Source organism: Sarcophilus harrisii, chromosome 3, assembly GCF_902635505.1.
Source record: "Sarcophilus harrisii chromosome 3, mSarHar1.11, whole genome shotgun sequence".
Taxonomy (NCBI): Eukaryota; Metazoa; Chordata; class Mammalia; order Dasyuromorphia; family Dasyuridae; genus Sarcophilus; species Sarcophilus harrisii.
This window is the reverse complement of record NC_045428.1, coordinates 247,650,405-247,669,633: the sequence shown is the minus strand read 5'-3', so window position 1 is coordinate 247,669,633 and position 19,229 is coordinate 247,650,405. Positions and strand designations below refer to the sequence as shown.

The window sequence follows — 19,229 nt, the reverse complement described above, 5'->3', positions numbered from 1 at the left end:
GTTCTCACTATACTTTCCTTTAATGAATTCATCTCCTCCCATGGCTTTAAGAAGGCTAGATGATATGGTGGACTTGAGGTCAAAATACCTGACTTTATCTCCTTGCTCTTCCATTTTCTAAGTTTGTGGGACTTCAAATAAGTCATTTCACCATTTTCTATTTGGTAAAATGAGAGGGTTAGATTTAGCGGTGGTCTTGAGCCAGCTAGAACTGGCTCATAGGAGACAATTGTTAAAATTTTCAGAGTGAAGGAGAGCCAGGGTCAAGATGGTGGAGTAAAGACAGGAACTTGGTCCAATCTCTCCCCGAGACTGCTCCAAATTCCCTTAAATAATTACTCTAAATACATTTTGGAGGAACATTTTCCAACCAAAGGCAACTTAGAAGTTCAGCAAAAAAAAAGTCTAAGACATCAAGGTGGGAGTCCCTAGGCCAGTACAACCCTGACCCAGATTCAGCCTGGCTAAGCCAGATCTCTGAATTAGTGGCAGTACTGGAGGCTTCCAGACCTCTCAGCCCAGAGATACTAAGAAGGACCTGGAAGGTCAGCAGAAAAGTTTGTGAAGCCAGAATGGAACTACCAGGCAGTCCCAGCATAGTTGCTCCCCAGCCCCAGCTCTGGCCCAAATCACAGTGTCAGCAAGGTGGGACCTCTGAATACTCAGCAGTGCTGGAGACTTCTGGACTTCTCAGATCAGGGACACCAGGGAGGACTCAGAAGGTCAATGGAAAGGGTCTGTAGCAATGATGTGGGAGTTTGCTGTACAGTCCCAGGGCAGCTCTGGTCAGCCAAGTCTCAGCCTTGGCCAGCATCCTTCATCTTACAGCTACTGTGGGTGGGGACTTATCTAACAATTCCAAGGCAGAAAAGAGTTCTTGTGGTCAGATTTCCAGAAAGATTTCTGAAAACAGTTGCAAAAACCCCCTGAAGCTTGGGATAATGCACCCTCCATGCTGAAAATAGAGCTCTATTATAACGGTTAAAAGTTGAATAATAGGCTAAGAAAATGAAAAGACAACAAAAAAGGTTTCTGATTATTGAAAATTATTTTGGTGACAAGGAAGATCAAAACACACACTCAGAAGATGATAATAAAGTCAAAGCTCCTACATCCAAAGCCTCCAAGAAAAATAAGAATTGGGTTCAGGCCATAGAGGCACTCCAAAAAGGACTATGAAAATCTGAGGAAAAATTAAGGAATTGAGAGAGGTGCAAAAGGAAATACAAAGAAACTAATGAGGAAAAGAATGCCTTAAAAAACAAAATTGGGCAGTTGGGAAAGGAGGTACAAAAAGTCACTGAGGAAAATTATTCCTTAAAAAATAGAGTTGAGCAAATGGAAACTAAGAAATCAAAATACAACAAAGCAAAATAAAAAAAAATAGGAAAAAAGTGAAATATCTCATTGGAAAAACAACTGACCTGGAAAATAAATCTAAGAGAGATAATTTAAAAATTATTGGTCTACCTTAAACTCATGATCAAAAAAAAAGAACCTGGAAATCATCTTTCAAGAAATTATCAAGAAAAATTATTCTGTTATTACAGAACCAGAGGACAAAATAGAAATTGAAAAAAATCCACTAATCACCTCCTGAAAGAGATCCCAAAATGAAAATTCAAGGAATATTATAGGCAAATTCTGAAACTCCCAGATAAAGGAGAAAATATTGAAACCATCCAGAAAGAAATAATTCACATACAGCATGGTCAGGATAACACAAGATTTAGCAGCTTCTACATTAAAGGACTGAAGGGCTTAGAATATGATATTTTGGAGAGCAATGGAACTAGGATTGCAACCAAGAATCACCTAACCAGCAAAACTGAGTATAATCCTTTAGAGGAAAAGATGGTCATCCAATGAAAAAGAGGATTTTCAAGCATTCATGATGAAAAGACCAGAGCTGAATGGAAATTGTTATATTCAAATACAGGACTCTGGAGAAGTATAAGGAGGTAATCAGAAAAGTGATATCATAAGGGACTTAAGATTTATCTGTTTACATGCCTACATGGAAGGATGCTACTTGTAACTTATTAGAATTTTCTTATTATTGTGACAGAAGTATGTATAGACAGAGGGCACAGATGTGAATTGACTATGAAGGGATAATAATTTTTTTTAAATGATGAAATTAAGGGGTGAGAAGGAATGTATTCGGAGAAAGGGAAAGGGAGAAGTGGAATGGTGCAAAAATGGTGCAAAAAAAAAAAAAAGGTAAGAAAAAGCTTTTTCAATAGAGAGGAAGAAAGAAGAGAGGGTGAGTGAGTGAACCTTACTCTTACTAGAATTGATTCAAATAGGAAATAACATACATACTCTAAAGGGGCATAGAAATCTATCTTAACCTGCAGGAAAATAAGAAAGGAATGGTATGTAGGAAGGGGAGGGAGAATGATAAAAGAGAGGACATATTTGTGGCCAGTAGCAACACTTTTGATAATGGACAAGGAGAAAGGAGAGAGAATAAATGGAGGGAATTGTAATGGTAATTGTAAAAAAAAAAAAAATTTTTTTTTTGAAGTTTTTCTGTTTTTGGAAAATAATGATCAAACATTGTTGGTGGAATTGTGATTACATCCAGCCATTCTGGAGAACAATTTGGAACTATGCTCAAAAAGCTATAAAAATGTGCATACCTTTTGACCCAGCAGTGTTACTACTGAGCTTATATCCCAAAGAGATTTTAAAGAAGGGAAAGAGACCTGTATGTACAAGAATGTTTGTGGCAGCCCTTTTCGTAGTGGCTAGAAACTGGAAATGGAATGGATGCCCATCAATTGGAGAATGGCTGGGTAAATTGTGGTATATGAATATTATGGAATATTATTGTTCTGTAAGAAATGACCAGCTGGATGATTTCAGAAAGGCCTGGAGAGACTTACATGAATTGATGCTGAGTGAAATGAGCAGGACCAGATCATTAAATACTTCAACAATATTATATGATGATCAATTCTGATGGACGTGGCCCTCTTCAACAATGAGATGAACCAAATCAGTTCCAACAGAGCAGTAATGAAGTGAACCAGCTACACCCAGGGAAAGAACTCTGGGAGATGACTATGACCCATAACATAGAATTCCCAATCCCTCTATTTTTGTCTGTCTGCATTTTTTATTTCCTTCACACACTAATTGTACACTATTTCAAAATCCGACTCTTTTTGTACAGCAAAATAACTGTTTGGACATGTATACATATATTGTATTTAACTTACACTTTAACATATTTAACATGTATAGGTCAACCTGCCATCTGGAGGAAGGGATGGGGGGGAAGAAGGGAAAAAGTTGGAACAAAAGGATTTGCAACTGTCAAGGCTGTAAAATTACCTATGCATATATCTTGTAAATAAAAAGCTATAATAAAAATTTTTTTAAAAATAATGATCAAGATGTTTTCAGGAAGTCTTCCATAAACAAAGTGAAATATACCATAAACAAAGTAATAACAATGTTCTGGGATGGCCAGTTGTAAAATGGACTTGTGATGAAAAACTTATCCATACACAGAGAATGAACTTATTGAACCTGAATATAGACCAAAGCATTCTATTTCTCTCTCTCTCTCTCTCTCTCTCTCTCTCTCTCTCTCTCTCTCTCTCTCTTTAACTTAATTTTTTTCTTGAGAGTTATTATTTTCATTAGTGTGGGAGATGTTTTCTTTTATAACTTTACTTTTGTGGCAATGTTCTGAATAATTTCACATATAGTTTTTTAATTGTGGGTGGGGGTAAGGGAGAAAACCTAGAACTCAAAAATCTTAAATACAAATGTAAAAAAGAATTGCTTTGACTATAACTGGGGGAAAACATTAAATATTTTTTAAATTTTCAAAAATTTTCTGCATTAATTAATACCTCAGAAATTCATACACAATACAAATCAGGCCTTGATTTTTTGTTTTCTTGATCAGGAAGGAATGTAAAAAATGTTAAAAATATATGTCAAATTTTAAAGTATATTGCACTAACTCTTTTTTTGGAGAGCTGGTTGTTAAACATTTCCACTGCTTATACTAGGTACCTATTTAAGACTTTTTAAAACTGTAAACTTGTGACTTTATGATTACTTCTAAACAGATAATTCTATGTGTCTAGCCCCAATGTTGCTCTTGAAGTATAGACTTGCATTTCCAACTACCTGTGGACCATCTCTATTTGGATATTTCACTATATCTCAAACTTTAGATAGTCAAAAAGTGAAACTATCATGCTCTCAACCTAAATACCGTCCTCTTAGGAAGCATTAGAAATAGCTAATGCTATATCAATTCTCTCTTCCTCCTCTCCTCCTTTCCAAAATCTTAATTGCTCTCTGTTGCCTGTAGGATAAAAATACAACTTCCTTAATTTAAAATTTAAGGTCCTCCATTATTTGATTCCAACCTATCTTTCCAGCCTTAGTTTACCTTAGTCATTTTCACACTCTGTATTCAGCCATGTTGGACTATTATGTATCTCTATTCTATTCGATATCCTCCCACATTGCTATTCAATATCTTCCCACATGCTATTCAATATCTTCCCACATGCTATTGTCCATCTCTATGTCCCCCAAACCTTGCACAATATCTTGTATATGGTAGGTAAACATTAAAATGTTTATTAACTTGAGTCTTTCTCCTCCAAGGCAAGTTACACATAGCTTTTTGTTCCTACTTCATCTATAAAAGCAAACAGTCTCTCAACCTCTTATAGTATATATAAGAGAAAAAGCAAAAATGAAAAAGAAAGAAAAAAACCTCTGTGAACAGAAATACTATCCCTCTTTCACCTGTCCCCTCACTATTTCTCAACTTCATCTTCCTCCACTCTAAGCAGACTCTTGCCCAAGAATATATTGCAACTCTTTCCAAGTATGGAGCAAGAAACATACACATATATATGCATTCACAAAGCCACTGACTAATTATGTTAAATAAATAACAACAAAAAGAACTACAGTTAGAGCATTTAACAACAAAATCCAGAATAACTGGCAAATGAGGCAAAAGCAATTATTTAACAAAGTAGAGAAGCAGCTCTATGGGGAAAAATCCCAAGGGTCCCTTGAGTTTTGGAGGATCCCATAAGAAACTTTTTTTATTTTACAAAGGAAAAACAAAAGACACCATAGTGTTTCTCAGCAGCTCAATAAAAACATGTAAATAAGACATTTTGAAGGTTTGGCACCAGTATATGCCCCAAGTTGATGAACCAAAAGTAGATTATAACACTTCCTCTTCATTCTCATTCCCTGAAATCCTGTTTTGGGGGCAGCTAGAGAAGTCAGCTAGGATTAAGTTGTCTATAACAATCATTTTTGTATCTACATTCCCCAAATGTTCTGTTTTTATAGCTTTAGGACTGTGGCAAGATGAGAGCCTGTTCTATGAAATGAATTTCTCTGGTTAGACCTGAAAATCTGTTAAATGTAATGGATACTACAGTAAGCAATGAGAAGTCCCACTGCATACACTTCACATCTCCTAACTAAACCTGAATTATGAAGACAGGTTTATTTCAAATAATGAAACTCCACAGAAAAGAGGAACTGGAGGAAAGAAATAGAGTAGGAAACTAGCATTTATTAAGCACTTACCATGTGCCAGGCATTGTGCCACGTGTTTTACAAATATTATTGCATTTGATACTCACAACAACTTTAGAGGATAGGTGCTATTTCTGTCCTCCTGGAGGAAACTGAGGCAGTTAATGGTTAAGTGATTTCACCAAGTCATATATCTAATAAAAGTCTGTGGCAAGATTTGAACTCATGTGTCCAGATCTGGCATTCTATCCACTGTATCACATATCTGTCCTTCTGTGTTACTATAGGATAAATAAAACAGTCCAAGTTCCCTGCCAGCTCTATTCTTATTTCAGGAGGTCTTCAATCTGAAAGGTCTTGCTTTAACCTAAGAAGTAAAAGAATATCTCTGAAACCATGAGTATAATTAAACACTCACTCCTTTTCTCCCTTGCTACACTTTTCATAATACTTTGTGTTCCAGGTGAGATTTATATAAGTAAATAGTTTAGATCTAGGTCTCCAGCAAGAATAAAATACCTACTAGGACTCAGTAAGGCTGTTTTTATTGCATGTGTGTTTACATGATCAATAGCATCCTTTGCTTCATTTCAGAGGCTTTTGTTGATCCAATACCTAAGGTCTTTTGCTCATTCTAAGGTAGGAACAGATTTCTTTTCCTTTTCAAGCCTCGGAAAGAGTGCTTCCAGCCTCAGATAGCCAGCCTCCCTCCCTCCAAGCCTAGGGGCTGTGTCTGTACAAACAGCTGCAGTGTGGTGCTATGAGCCATTCTAAATCCTCTATGGAGGAGGGTGGGAAGCTTGGGAAAGAATCACACTGAGAAAGGAAGTATGGATGGATTGCATCCACGTGTACACGGCAGTGTTATTGGCAGAAAACGGAGATATCAATCATTATGACCATGCCAGCAAGAAGGAAGAAGACCTGTTTGTTTAAGAGAAATTTTCATTTAGAATGGTTCTCAAAAAGTGATTCTGCTGTTAGAGGAGTAAACACAGCTTGCCTCCCCTCTTCATGCCAGCATCCCTATTCTATTTCTTTGATCTCCTTGCGGACTCAGTCTAGGAGCTCTTCGTGCCTAAGCACTGGAGCCAAATGGCCCCCACCTGGAGTGTGACTGATCTGAATTTGTTGAAAATAAACAGAATTTAAGTCTGGACTCAAGTCAAATCAACTCTAAATTCCTCCCAGGGATAAATGAAGAAGTCCAGAGAGCCTGAAATGACCTGATTAATCTGTTTTTAAATCTCAATAGTTATGCAAATGAACATTTAACTATTTTTTAAATCACACCCCTGAGGATCATTTGGTATTTAGACACTATAGCTCATCTGCTAGCCAAATCCCATCTTTTTTAGATAGATTCCAAGAGCACTGAATCTCTTGCAGATGAGGTGATTTTCCTTTACTATCTAACTCAATATTGGAAATAGCTTCATTTTCTCACTGACTCCAATTTGGAAGGGAACTTAGAGGTCATTTAGTTTACCTAAGGCTAGAAATAATAACGGAGTAAAAAAGAAGGCTTATTCCATTCATTTTCCTACTAGGAGCCTTTCTAGGGGCAGTTAGTTTAATTTGTTTTTGAGGAGGTCGCTTTTTGTTTTTGTTTTGTTTTGTTTTAATAATAAGCATTAATACATTTGGCGGGTGTATAAATCAAAGTTTTCTCCTATGTTCCCTTCTATTTTAATTTAGTATTTCCAAATCTTGGGAAAGAAAAGTATAAAATGAGTCAGCAAAGAGTTAATTTCTAAAAGCCAGCTGTTTAGGTGCTGGAAATAGGGTCTGGCCCTCAGGGTACAGTGAAAGAGAAGGAGGCGGAGCCTTCTTGATGCTGTGGGAAATGGATGGTACTGCCTCCGGCTGCAGTTTGTATATTTAAAATTAAACCTTGCTGGGTTAAGCTCTTCATCTTTAAAATAAATTGTTTTTAATCCCTCCCTCTCCCCCTTTGGATTATTAAATGCAACTCTTTTTGACAGGGTCTCATTCAACAGCCATTTGATATGAGGTGATAGAAGGCATCAGCAAATCAAACTGCTATTGTAAATTTTTTAGAATACATTCTGTCATCTCCAGAATGTTTTCTCCATAATTAGGTTTTAGTTAAGCAATATGGGAGTGGATTTCTCTCCAAGTGCCATCATTCCCTGCCTAAGGCATGTTTAGCTTAATGTTTTAGGATTTTAAAAATTATTATTGTTTAGAAATTCATTAAAGAGTTACTAAGAAATTAAGCCCTTTTAATTAGCACTTGAATAACATTTCCTCAAGAGAAGTTGAAATATAATTATATTTTTATAATCATTCCACTAACTTAGACATTTAATAGAAAAAGAAGTGTAAATAAGTATGTGTAATGTGCTATTATTTTCATTCTACTCTTTGGGGGAAAAAAACCCAACCACTCTACTATTAGTGGTTAATATTTCCCCAAACAGTGTCAGTCCTTGCTGTGATGATGTCCAGCTGCTACTGATTTTGTCACCTATAAAATGAACTCTGCATAATAGAATGGGGGTGGAGGAGGGATCCTAATGGTTTAAATGCTACATAGGAATCCATCACTAAGCAGAACAGATTCACTCTGGAAATTTTTCTTATAAATTAGAGTTAAATAAGTCCCACTTTCCCTTGCCTTTCCATCGGCTGTCAATGTGGTGTAACCAACCAACATTTATTAAGTACCTACGGTGTGCCAGGCAGGAACTGTATGCTAATTGTTGGGGATATAAAGAGAAAAGTAAAACAAAACCTGCCCTAAAGGTATTTCCATTCTAACCTGAGAAATGTTCTGGAAATATATGTAATATGTGTATGAATATTGTGAGAAATTGATTTATTTGGTTTCCACAGTATACAAATTAAATTGGAGAAATGAAACTTAAATTAGAAAATTGAAACCTACAGGGATGGAGGTTATATCGCCCAAAAGAATGTAAGAAGATGAGCTCCTTAGGGGAAGGGACTGAGTTTTGTAATCAGGGGTAGTGGTCCCACACAATATAAACAAATGCATATATCTATATATATATATATACAACATGAATTCATGGTAGTGAAGGGAGAACACTAAATGAGGGGATACAAAAGATTTCACGTACAAGGTCTCTCTTGAAGTCAATTTAAAAGGGAAGAGTTCCAAGATGAGCTGGTGAGGAGAGAGCATTCCAAACCATGGAGGGATGAGGTTGGGGTTAAAAAAAAAAAAAAGTACAAAAGCATAGAGATGGAATATGGCTCACCATAGGTGGGGGCCAGTCTAGATAAATCTCCAAATAGGAAGCAGGTGTAGTGTGAATGTAAAATGAAGAAGGAACCAGGCTCTTAAGAGTTTTAAAAAGCAGGCAAATGGGAAAAGCACTGGTTCTGTAATCAGGAAGGCTCTGATATCCACTAACCCATTACATGAGCAGTTCCATTCACTGTGAAATGTATTTCCTACTCCCAAATCTTCTAGATCTATAATTATAGATCTAGATCTATAATTAAAGAAGAAAGAAGAAAAGTCTTGCTATACAAATAGTCTGAAGATCTGCTAAGAAATGTTGCCACTCAACATTTTTAGCCTTTCTTCTTTCATTGAATCAATTAAGTGGGAAAGAAGAGTAAAATGGGTCTATTGTTTTTCATTACCATTCTATTCCCAGTCACTAACTAGAAAAGTGGTCAGTTGGCATACCACCTAGAAAGCTCAGTTTAAAAATTAGCACTTACCTAGACTAAAAATAACTGACAGGTGAGTCAATCAGTGACATTATTGAAAAAAAACATTAAGAAGTGATTTCCAGTGTGCCTACATGTTTTAATTAACTTTTTTCTTTTTTTTAAATTTTGAATTCTTTTTTAATTTCGAGTTCCAAATTCTCTCTTTCCTTCCCACCCTTCCCCACCCACTTAGAAGGCAAGCCATATGATATCAATTATACATGTGAAATCATGCAAAACATATTTCTCTATTAGCCATATTGAAAAAAAGTGTAAAAAATAAAGTGAGAAATTGCTCATATCCCTTGATAATTTATCAATTGAGAAATGGTTGTTATTTTTATAAATTTGATTCCTTTCCCTATATGCTTAAAAAATAAAAGACCTTATTGAGAAATTTACTGTGAAAATTTTTGCTCTCACTTCATTATGTATGGTACCTTTTAGGAAAATGTAGTTTCGTTGATTATCTCTTTTCATTAGGTCAATTTTTGCTTTTGCTTTGACTTTTTATTTCAGTTGAAGCTTAACAGATTCTCTTCCATTTTCTTATTGTAACTCTGTGTATGTACTTCTTTTTCAAGTGTCTCTTGTGAACAAAATATTATTAGATTTTTGTTTCTAATTGACTGCTTGACCTCAAATCATTAACATTTGCAGTTATGATTACTAAACTACATACTTCCCTTCATTCTATTCTCTTCTTTTTAGCTTTCTCTCTCATTTATCCTACTATCCTCAAAAACCTATTTTGCTTCTCACCACTGCCTCTGTTAATCCACCCTCCCTTTTCTTTTCACATGCACACTTTTTCTTCTCCAGTTCTCCCTATTTCTCTGATGGGTAAAATAGATTTCTATACCCAACTATGTGTGTGTATGTATGTATTATGTGTGTGTGTGTGTATATATATATATATATTTTTTTTTTTTTCCCCTTTATCTAATAAGAGTAAGGGTCAAGCTTTGCCCAACCACCCCTTAACTAACAAGAATGAACCAGGCAGGAGCCCATTCATGGGCTTTGAAGATAGCATTTTTAGGGTCTCTCAGTCCAGAAATGTTCAGGTGTCAGACATCTGGTCAGAAAAAGATTATAGGGAATCCTTTGTTGGCAGTGGGTACTATCAGTTCTGTTGACCTTAGGAAGTTCTGAATCAAGGTTGCAGGGTGGAGAGGAGTTCCCTTAAGTTACAAAGGAACAAGCCCTGGTAAAAGTTCCAAGGCAGAGGGAAGTAATACCACTTGAAGCTGCAAGGGAACAGGAGTCTTTCCAGCATTAAGGCCAGAGTACAGACCAAAGGAACACTGACCATATCTCACTCTGGATCATCCCATCTTGGAAGCACTGAAAATTTGCAGAACCCTAGAGCTAGCTTTGAAAAGAGCAGAATGATGAAATTTGAAGATTGGGACAATACCTACACCAAGATGAATAGAGCCCAACTTTAACATAAAGTTCAAAATCAATAAATAGATTGGAAAAATAAGCAAACAATAATTTTAAAAAATACTTGACTATGAAAAGCTACTATTCTGTCAAGGAAGACTGAGATACAAACTTAGAAAACATCAATGTGAAAATAGCTATAACTAAAATCAAAAAGATTCAAGTTCAAAATTGGACCCCAATTCAACAAGAATTCCTGGAAAAGATAAAAAGGTGGTAAAGGGAAAATTGTGAAAATAAATGAGAGTGACATAAGGAATTATGAAAATAGAATGAACAGCTTGGCAAAAGAAACATATACTCACAAAAAAACCAAACCTGTAGAAAATAACACTTTTAAATTGGCCTAATAGAAAAAGAGGCACAAAGATTCACTGAAGAAAAGAACTCCTCAAAAAGCAGAATTGACCAAATAGAAAAAAAAAGTTTAAAAGTTCACTGAAGAAAATAATTCCTTAAAAAGAAGACGAGCAAGTGGAAGCTAATGTCTCCATGAGACTTCATGAAATCATAATAATAAAAAAAAAAGTCAAAAGAATGGAAAAAAAATGGAAGAAAATGTGAAAGAGTTCTCTCCATATGGGCAACAGAGCTGATAGTACCAGCTATACCCACTGCCAGCAAAGGATCCCCTGTAATCTTTTTCTGATCAGTTGTCTGATAACTGTAACATTTCTGGACTGAGAGACACTAAAGATGCTATCTTCAAGGCCCACGAATGGTCCTCTTGCCTTGTTCAATCTTGCCTGGTTAGCCACTATCCCAATGTTATAGACCATTTCTGCCAATCTGCTAAATTGTCTTAGACTATAAAAAATATCTCATAGTAGACTTTTGTTTGCTCTGCTACTCCAAAATTTGATTTGAGACATTATTTTAAAGTTCTTTGGCTAGGAATATTAAGAAAGTTTGACTGGATTGCTGCTTCTATTCTGACATCTTGGCTCCATCTTCCCTCATTATTATTCTTGAGACTCTACCACCACAAAATTCTTGCACGTATTCTGCCTATAATAAACCATATTTTATAATGTAGTATGCAGACTTCCAGTTAGGAAGCTACATGAATAATTTTCTCCCACACTTGATGCTTTCATTGTTGTTTAGTTGTTTTTAGTCTTGTTGGACAGGACTGAAAATGCCTGAACAAAATAAAACAAAAAGAGGAATGTTAGTTATATCAATAAGACAAGAAAAAGAAATTGAAGGCAGAGGCAAAATGAAGACAAAAATCACCATTTTTGTGGATGATATTATGGTCTACTCAGGGCACCAAAGAGATTAAAAAAAATTAAACACTAGCTTTAGTGAGTATTCAGTATATTAGCAAGCACCTATTGTGTTCTAGATATTCTCCTAAACACTGGAGATGCAAAAATAAACAGTCTCTGGAGTTTACAATCTAATGGGGAAGAGACAATATGCAAACATCTTTGCATACACAAGATACATACAGGATAAACTGGAAATGATCTTAGTCAGATGGCTCTAAGAATAGGGAAAACTGGAAAAGACTACTTGGAGAAGGTAGAACTTTATATGAAACTTGAAGAAAGTTGTCAAATGTAGGAGGTGGAAATGAGTAGGAAGAGAGTCCCAGGAATGGGAGAGAGCCAGTGAAGACATCCAGAATCAGAACATAGATTGTCCTATAAAAGGAACAGAAAGGAGGCCAGTGTCATGGATTACAGAATACATGGAAGGAAGACTGGAAAGGTAGAGATAGAAAGGACTTTAAAAGTCAAACAGAGGATTTTGTATTTGCTCCTGTTAATAACTGCATTTGAGTTTATTGAAAAGGACAGTGAGATGATCAGAGGCACCTGGGTTTTAGGAAGATTAATTTTCTAGAGCAATAGGCAATGACCTGAAGTGAGGAGAGACTCGAGGTAGAGAGAATAAGCAGAAGGTTTTTGCAATAGTTTAGATTTGAGGTGATAGGAGCTTATACCAAAGTGGTAGCCATATCAAGTAGAGAGAGGACTATATATATGATAGATAGTAAAAAAGTAAACTTCATTTCCCAATTGATAAATGGTCTAAGGATATGAACAATTTTCAGATGATGAAATAAAGCCATTTATATTCATATAAAAATGCTCTAAATCACTTTAGATTCGAGAAAGTGCATTATTTTGATTGATTAGAAAAATGCAAATTAAAACAACTCTGAGGTACCACCTCATACCTTTCAGATTGGCTAGGATGACAGAAAAAGATAATGATAAATGTTGAAGGGGATGTGGGAAAACTGGGACACTAATGCACCATTGTTGGAGTTGAGAATTGAACCAACCATTCTGGAGAGCAATCTGAACTATGGCCAAGGGGCTATCAAACTGCATATCCTTTGATCCAGCAGTTCCATTATTGGGTCTGTATCCTAAGGAAGTCATAAAGGAGGGGAAAGGATCCACATCTACAAAAATGTTTGTAGCAACTTTTTTTGTGATGGCAAAGAATTGAAAAATGAGTGAATGCCTGCCTATCAACTGAGGAATGGCTGAATAAGTTGCAGTACATGAAAGTAATGGAATATCATTGTTCTATAAAAATTGATGATGGAAAGATTTACATGAACTGATCCTGAGTGAAACAAGCAGAACCAGGAATACAGCAATATCAGCAAAAATGTGCAATGATCAACTATAAAAGACTTGGTTCTGCTCTGTGATTCAGTGATCCAAAGCAATCCCAAAAGATTTTAGATAAAAAATGCCATCTACATTCAGAAAGAAAATGATGGCTACTGAATGTAAATCAACACATGTTATGTTCACTTTTTTTCTGTTTTTTTCTTTTTTTGTGGTTTTTCCCTTTTGTTCTGATTTTTCTCTCCCAACATGATTCATAAAGAAATGTTTTTTTTAAGTTAATACATGTGTATAACCAGAAAAAAGTTAAAACAATTAAAAAAAAAAAAGAAAGTAAACTTGACTACGCTTGATGATAACTAGATTGTGAAATGAATGAAAGTGGGGATTTTAGCATGATTCCTACCTTGCAATCCTAAATGACTGAGAGGATGATGGTATCCTTGATACTATCAATAGGATACTACCAATAGGATAGTTTAGAAGAGGAGATTTGAGAAAAAAAAAATTCAGTTTAAGATGTCTTCAAGATATATAGTTTGGAATCTATAATAGGCATCTAGAAATGCAAGACTAAGGATCAGGAAAGAAGTTCAGGCTCAACAAATACATCTGTGAATCAATTACATACATGGAGATGATAACTGAATTTAAAGAAGCCGTCAAATCATCAAGTAGAGAAGAAAAGAACAGGACAGAGTCTTGAGGGACTCCCACAGTTACTAAGCAAGGCCTGGGATAAAAATTCAGCAAAAGAGAATGAGAAAGAGTGGCCAGACAGGCAGAAGGAGTTCCAGAAGAGAACAATGTCACAAAAAAGAGAATAATCAAGTGTGTAAAAATCTGCTGAGGTGGAGAAAGAGAAGAACTGAGAAAAGGCCATTAGATTTGGCAAATGATAATGATAACTTTGGAGAGAACAAGTACCAGAATATAAAATAAACTTAGAACAACCATAAACATTTCTGCATATTATTTATTAAATGCAATGGGAAGAAATAGAGAAATTCCATTCAAATTAACTATAGAATATATAAAATATTTTTGAGCCCGTTTATTAAAATGTCTATTAAAACAATCACAAAATACTTGTTTAGAAATAAAGACAAACCTGAATAATTTATAGAAATTAACTGAAACATGTAAGAATAAGAGCTATTCCCCCAAAAGGGGCCAAAGGACATGAACAGCCAGTGTTAAAGGGAAAACATCTAAGCTATTGACAACTATATAGAAAAATCTCTGCATCACTAATAATAAGAGAATCACACACGAAAGCAACTCTGAGGCTCTACTTCATATCCATTAGTTTGGCAAAGAAGACCAAAAAAGTAAAATGGCAGTTGTTATGTAAAAAAAAAAGTAAAATGGCAGGGGTTATGAGAAAATAAGCCCACTAATTCACTACTAATGAAACTGTGATTTGGTCCAGTCATTCTGGAAAGCATATTGGAATTACACCCCCAAAGCCATCAATTCTGAATACTCTTTGTACCTGTCATATGATTGGTAATACCAGTCCTCACTACAAATTCTATACCTCAAAAATAAAAAAGAAAGAATAAAAAAAAAAAAAAAAACCTCCCATAACCACAAAGAGGTAGCAGCAATTTTTGCTGTAGCAAAGAATCAGAAAGAAAAAATAAAGAAGTATCCATCAATTGGATTAGGGCTGAACAAATTATGAAATGAATAGCATGGTACATTATGAATGGAATGAATGAATAAATATTGAGTTAGAAGAAATAATGAAAGGAATTAATTTAGAAAAACTTAGAAGGATTTGTATAATATGATACATAGCAAAGTGAGGCTGAACTAAGAGAACAATTTATACTATTGCTACCAAATTTTTAAAAATAATAATTCAATAACCAATAAAGAGGACTAATGATTTTTTAATTAAAGTTTTTTTTTAACTTTCAAAACATATGTATGGATAATTTTTCAACATTGATCTTTGCAAAACTTTGTGTTCCAAATTTCTTCCCCCTCCCCCCATTCCCTCCCCTAGATGGCAAGAAATCCAATATGTGTTAAACATGTTAGAAATATATGTTAAATCCAATATATGCATACATATTTATACAATTATCTTGCTGCACAAAAACAATCAGATCAAAAAGGAAAAAAAAAATGAGAAAGAAAACAAAATTCAAGCAAACAACAATAACAAAAAGCGTGAAAATGTTATGTTGTGATCCACCCTCAGTTCCCACAGACCTCTCTGGGTATATATAGATAGATGGCTCTCTTCATCACAAGATCGTTGGGATAGGCTCAATCATCTCATTGTTGAAAAGAGCCATTAGGACTAATGATTTAAAAACAAAAACAACAACAATAAAACATTCCTCTTACCTCCTGATAAATGACAGACTGAAAATGTTGAATGAGGCAGATATTGCTAGTCATGATCATTTAGTAGATTTAATTTGCTTCACTATACTTATTAATAATAAGGGAAGTGTGGGTTGTTGTTGTGGTTTGGGGGAAAGCAGATTTTCTTTTTTTTTCTTTTTTAAAATAATAACTTTTTCTTTTTTTAATTAACTTTAAATTAATTTTTTTAATTAAACTTCTTATTTACAAAACAAACGCATGGGTAATTTTTCAACATTGACCCTTACAAAACCTTCTGTTCCAACTTTTTCCCTCCTACCTCCCACCCCCTCCCCTAGATGGCAGGTAGTCCAATACATGTTAAATATGTTAAAATATATGTTAAATCCAATACATCTATACATATTTATATAGTTATCTTGTTAGAAAATAAAAATCAGATCTAGAAAGAAAGAAAAAAAAAAACCTGAGAAGGAAAACAAAAATGCATAGCTTTTTATTTTTCAAAGTATATGCAAAGGTAGTTTTCAGCATTTACCTTTGCAAAATCTTGTGTTCTAAATTTTTCTCCTTCCCCCATCCCCTCCCCTAGACAAGTTATATATAGGTTAAATATGTGCAATTTTTCTAAACATATTTCCACATTTATCATGTTGAACAAGAAAAAACAGATCAAAAAGGAAAAAAAAGAAGAAAGAAAAACAAACAAGCAAGCAAACTACAACAACAACAAAGGTGAAAATAGCATGATGTGATCCACATTCAGTCCCCATAGTCCTCTCTCTGGATGCAGAAGACTTGGGGAGAGCAGATTTTCAGGAAGAAATGGAACTACCGACAGTGATATCAAATTTATAAATATATGTGCATAAAAATGTATATATATATATAAACACATATATGCACACACAGATAATTCAATATACCTTTTTATGTGATACATTTAAGGAAAAAGCAATTTTCTGTTAAAATATAATATTTATACTCATGAATACTTGTAAAATAAAATTCTGAAAAATCAACATAAAACAGTACCAGAAACTTGAAGTTTGACTTCCTGCTTCACACATTGTTCCTCAAAAGCACCTAATCCTCATTTTAAAAAGCCAATTTAGTTAATTGACATGTAAGCCCCAAACTAACAATTCCAATTTTACATCCAAAATAATTATTTTGTCTTTTTATGTTCTATTCTGAGAAAAGAAAAGAAATCCTATGGTCCTATTCCTCCTCAAAACATTGACTAGTGTCATTAGAATGACAGTGTGTGAATATGTGTGAATATTTGTCTAATCTGTTTAATGGGAGTTCCTCTACCTTGATTTTAAGTCCCTGCTCCTATTTGTTCCAGATAAAAGAATCTTCACTTTCTGCATTTGTTTGGGTTCAAGATACTTCATTAATAAATGTTCTTACTTAATGCCATGATTAGATATTTTTATGTCAACATGAAATTATGATGCTTAAATTATTTGCAGACAAATTAATGTCAACTTTCCTTTTCCAAAAACATTATCACAAATAAAGCTTAAAAGAGCTTACATTTACATAATTTGAAAGTCATTATCTCACTTGGTCCTCACAACAATCCTGTGAGATAGATAAGGCAAATAAATATTTTTATTTTCATTTTATAGATGAGGAAACTAAAATTCCAAAAATATCCAATTTGTACAAGATTTAACAGCACATATGAGGACCGACAAAGACTTAATCTTCTACTGTCCTGAACATCAGTGGAACCTTGTTAAGAAATGATCTTATAGATGATATATTTATCACGGATTTTGTATAGATAAAATATTTTGTTGAGAACGAGAGATTTAAGTTTGGGGATCATCCACAAAATGGGGTCAGTTGAAGCTTTGCCTTAATCTTTTAATGGTGAAAGGGTAGAAAGAAAAATGTTTAGAAGACTGAGGTTGAAAATTAAGGAAATACCTCATTTAGATAGCAAGAAGAAAACTGATGGACAAACAAAAACTAACTAAATAAATAAAAGGATAACCAAATTAAGTTAATAAGTATTTATTAAGAACTACTATGGGGCCAGACATTGTGCTAATCATTGGAGGTACAAACAATGGCAAAACACAAACAAAACGAACAAAAAATATACATATAGGTAAACAAAAGAAACAAAAATAAAAGAAATATGATAACCAAATTAAGTTAACAAGTATTTAAGACTTACTATGGGGCCAGTCATTGTGCTAATCAGCGAAGGTACAATCACAAAAGGCAAACAAAAATAAACACACATACACACACACACACAAAACAGTCCCTGATCTCAGATTCACAGTCTAAGAGGAAAAAGATTAGAAAACAACAATTAGCTTTGTGTGGTCAGAAAGGTGAGTGATCACCATTTAATTAAAAAAATATATAGCTAGAAGCAAAACGAAAGTTTATTATACATTCTCGAGAGAAGCTGGTGTCCCTCCAGCAGAATGAGCAATCGAAAGGAGGCTCATTGGCTGAGGATCTTGGGAACTACCCAGGAAATTGAACTTTGGCCAATAAATACATAGTTGCCCATATTTGATAGAGGTAGGAAGAAAATATGTCATGGGAGGATAGCAAGAAAGGGACCTAGGTATGCCCTTGAGTCAATGACCTTCAGGTCTACTCCAACTCTGGGGTAGATGAAGCCTTCCTTACTCAATTTTCACAACTGTCTTGAGAAATCTCACTTCATCTCGTTGAGCTTCAAGTCTAAAAGGAGGAAATAACAATGTACAAACCAAAAATATGCAGGATAAATTAGAAATAATCCCAAGAAAAAAAGCTTACAGAAAGCTGAGAAAGGTTTCTTGTAGAAAGCAAGAATTTTAACAGATTTGAAGAAAGTCAAGGAGGTTGAGATGAGGAGGGAGAAAGTTCCAGGAATGGAGAACAGTCAGTGAAAATACTTGAGAATTTTCTGCTTGAAAGAGTTTCTCTACTGAACTACATCTAGTGGGGTTTTTTTGAAGAATATTAAGGAGAAAATAGGATTCATATTTACAAAAGTTAGCTTTATGGACAAATAGGCTAAAAACATCAGCAATTCAAAAGCTCTCAGCTATATATATATATAAAATCATTCTCTCTTACATGTCAAGACAGTGTACTCACAAGCAGAGGAAAATGAGCACTGGATACAAATTCAGAAGACCTGGGAAAGCATTTTGTTTCTGCCAAATATTTGGAATTCATTTATCACAACATTCTAAGACTTAGTTTCCTCATGTGTAAAATAGGAGTAATAATGACTATCCTGGTTACCTCAAAGCATTGTGATGAAAATTAACTCTCTTTTTCACATCAAGGCAGTTAGGAGTGTGGTATGCCTATGAACTAGAAAGTCTGAGCCAAATTTTTTGACCTTCCCTTCATACCAAAGAAAAACCTGAATTATAATATATTAAAAGATATAAAAAAGATAAAAAGATAAAAAAATAAAAGATAAAAAAATGATATTACATGATACTACACATATATTTTAGGCATTTATGAGTTTCTAAACTTTTTCAGTGTTCTCTACTGTCCTTTTTGTTGTAAAGCTTTTACAAACTCCCACAAAATTCCCATTTAATTTCATATAAT

The 19,229-nt window shown here is 34.5% G+C and overlaps 1 long non-coding RNA gene across 1 annotated transcript in view; it reads right to left on the bottom strand.

Moving 5' to 3' along the window:
- LOC116423098 overlaps nucleotides 1-18,825 on the bottom strand; it is a 28,246-nt gene extending 9,421 nt beyond the window's left edge. The window contains exon 1 of the long non-coding RNA XR_004233569.1: nucleotides 18,759-18,825. This is a non-coding gene — a long non-coding RNA (uncharacterized LOC116423098). The remainder of the gene's footprint in view (nucleotides 1-18,758) is intronic.
- Nucleotides 18,826-19,229: the final 404 nt, after the last annotated feature.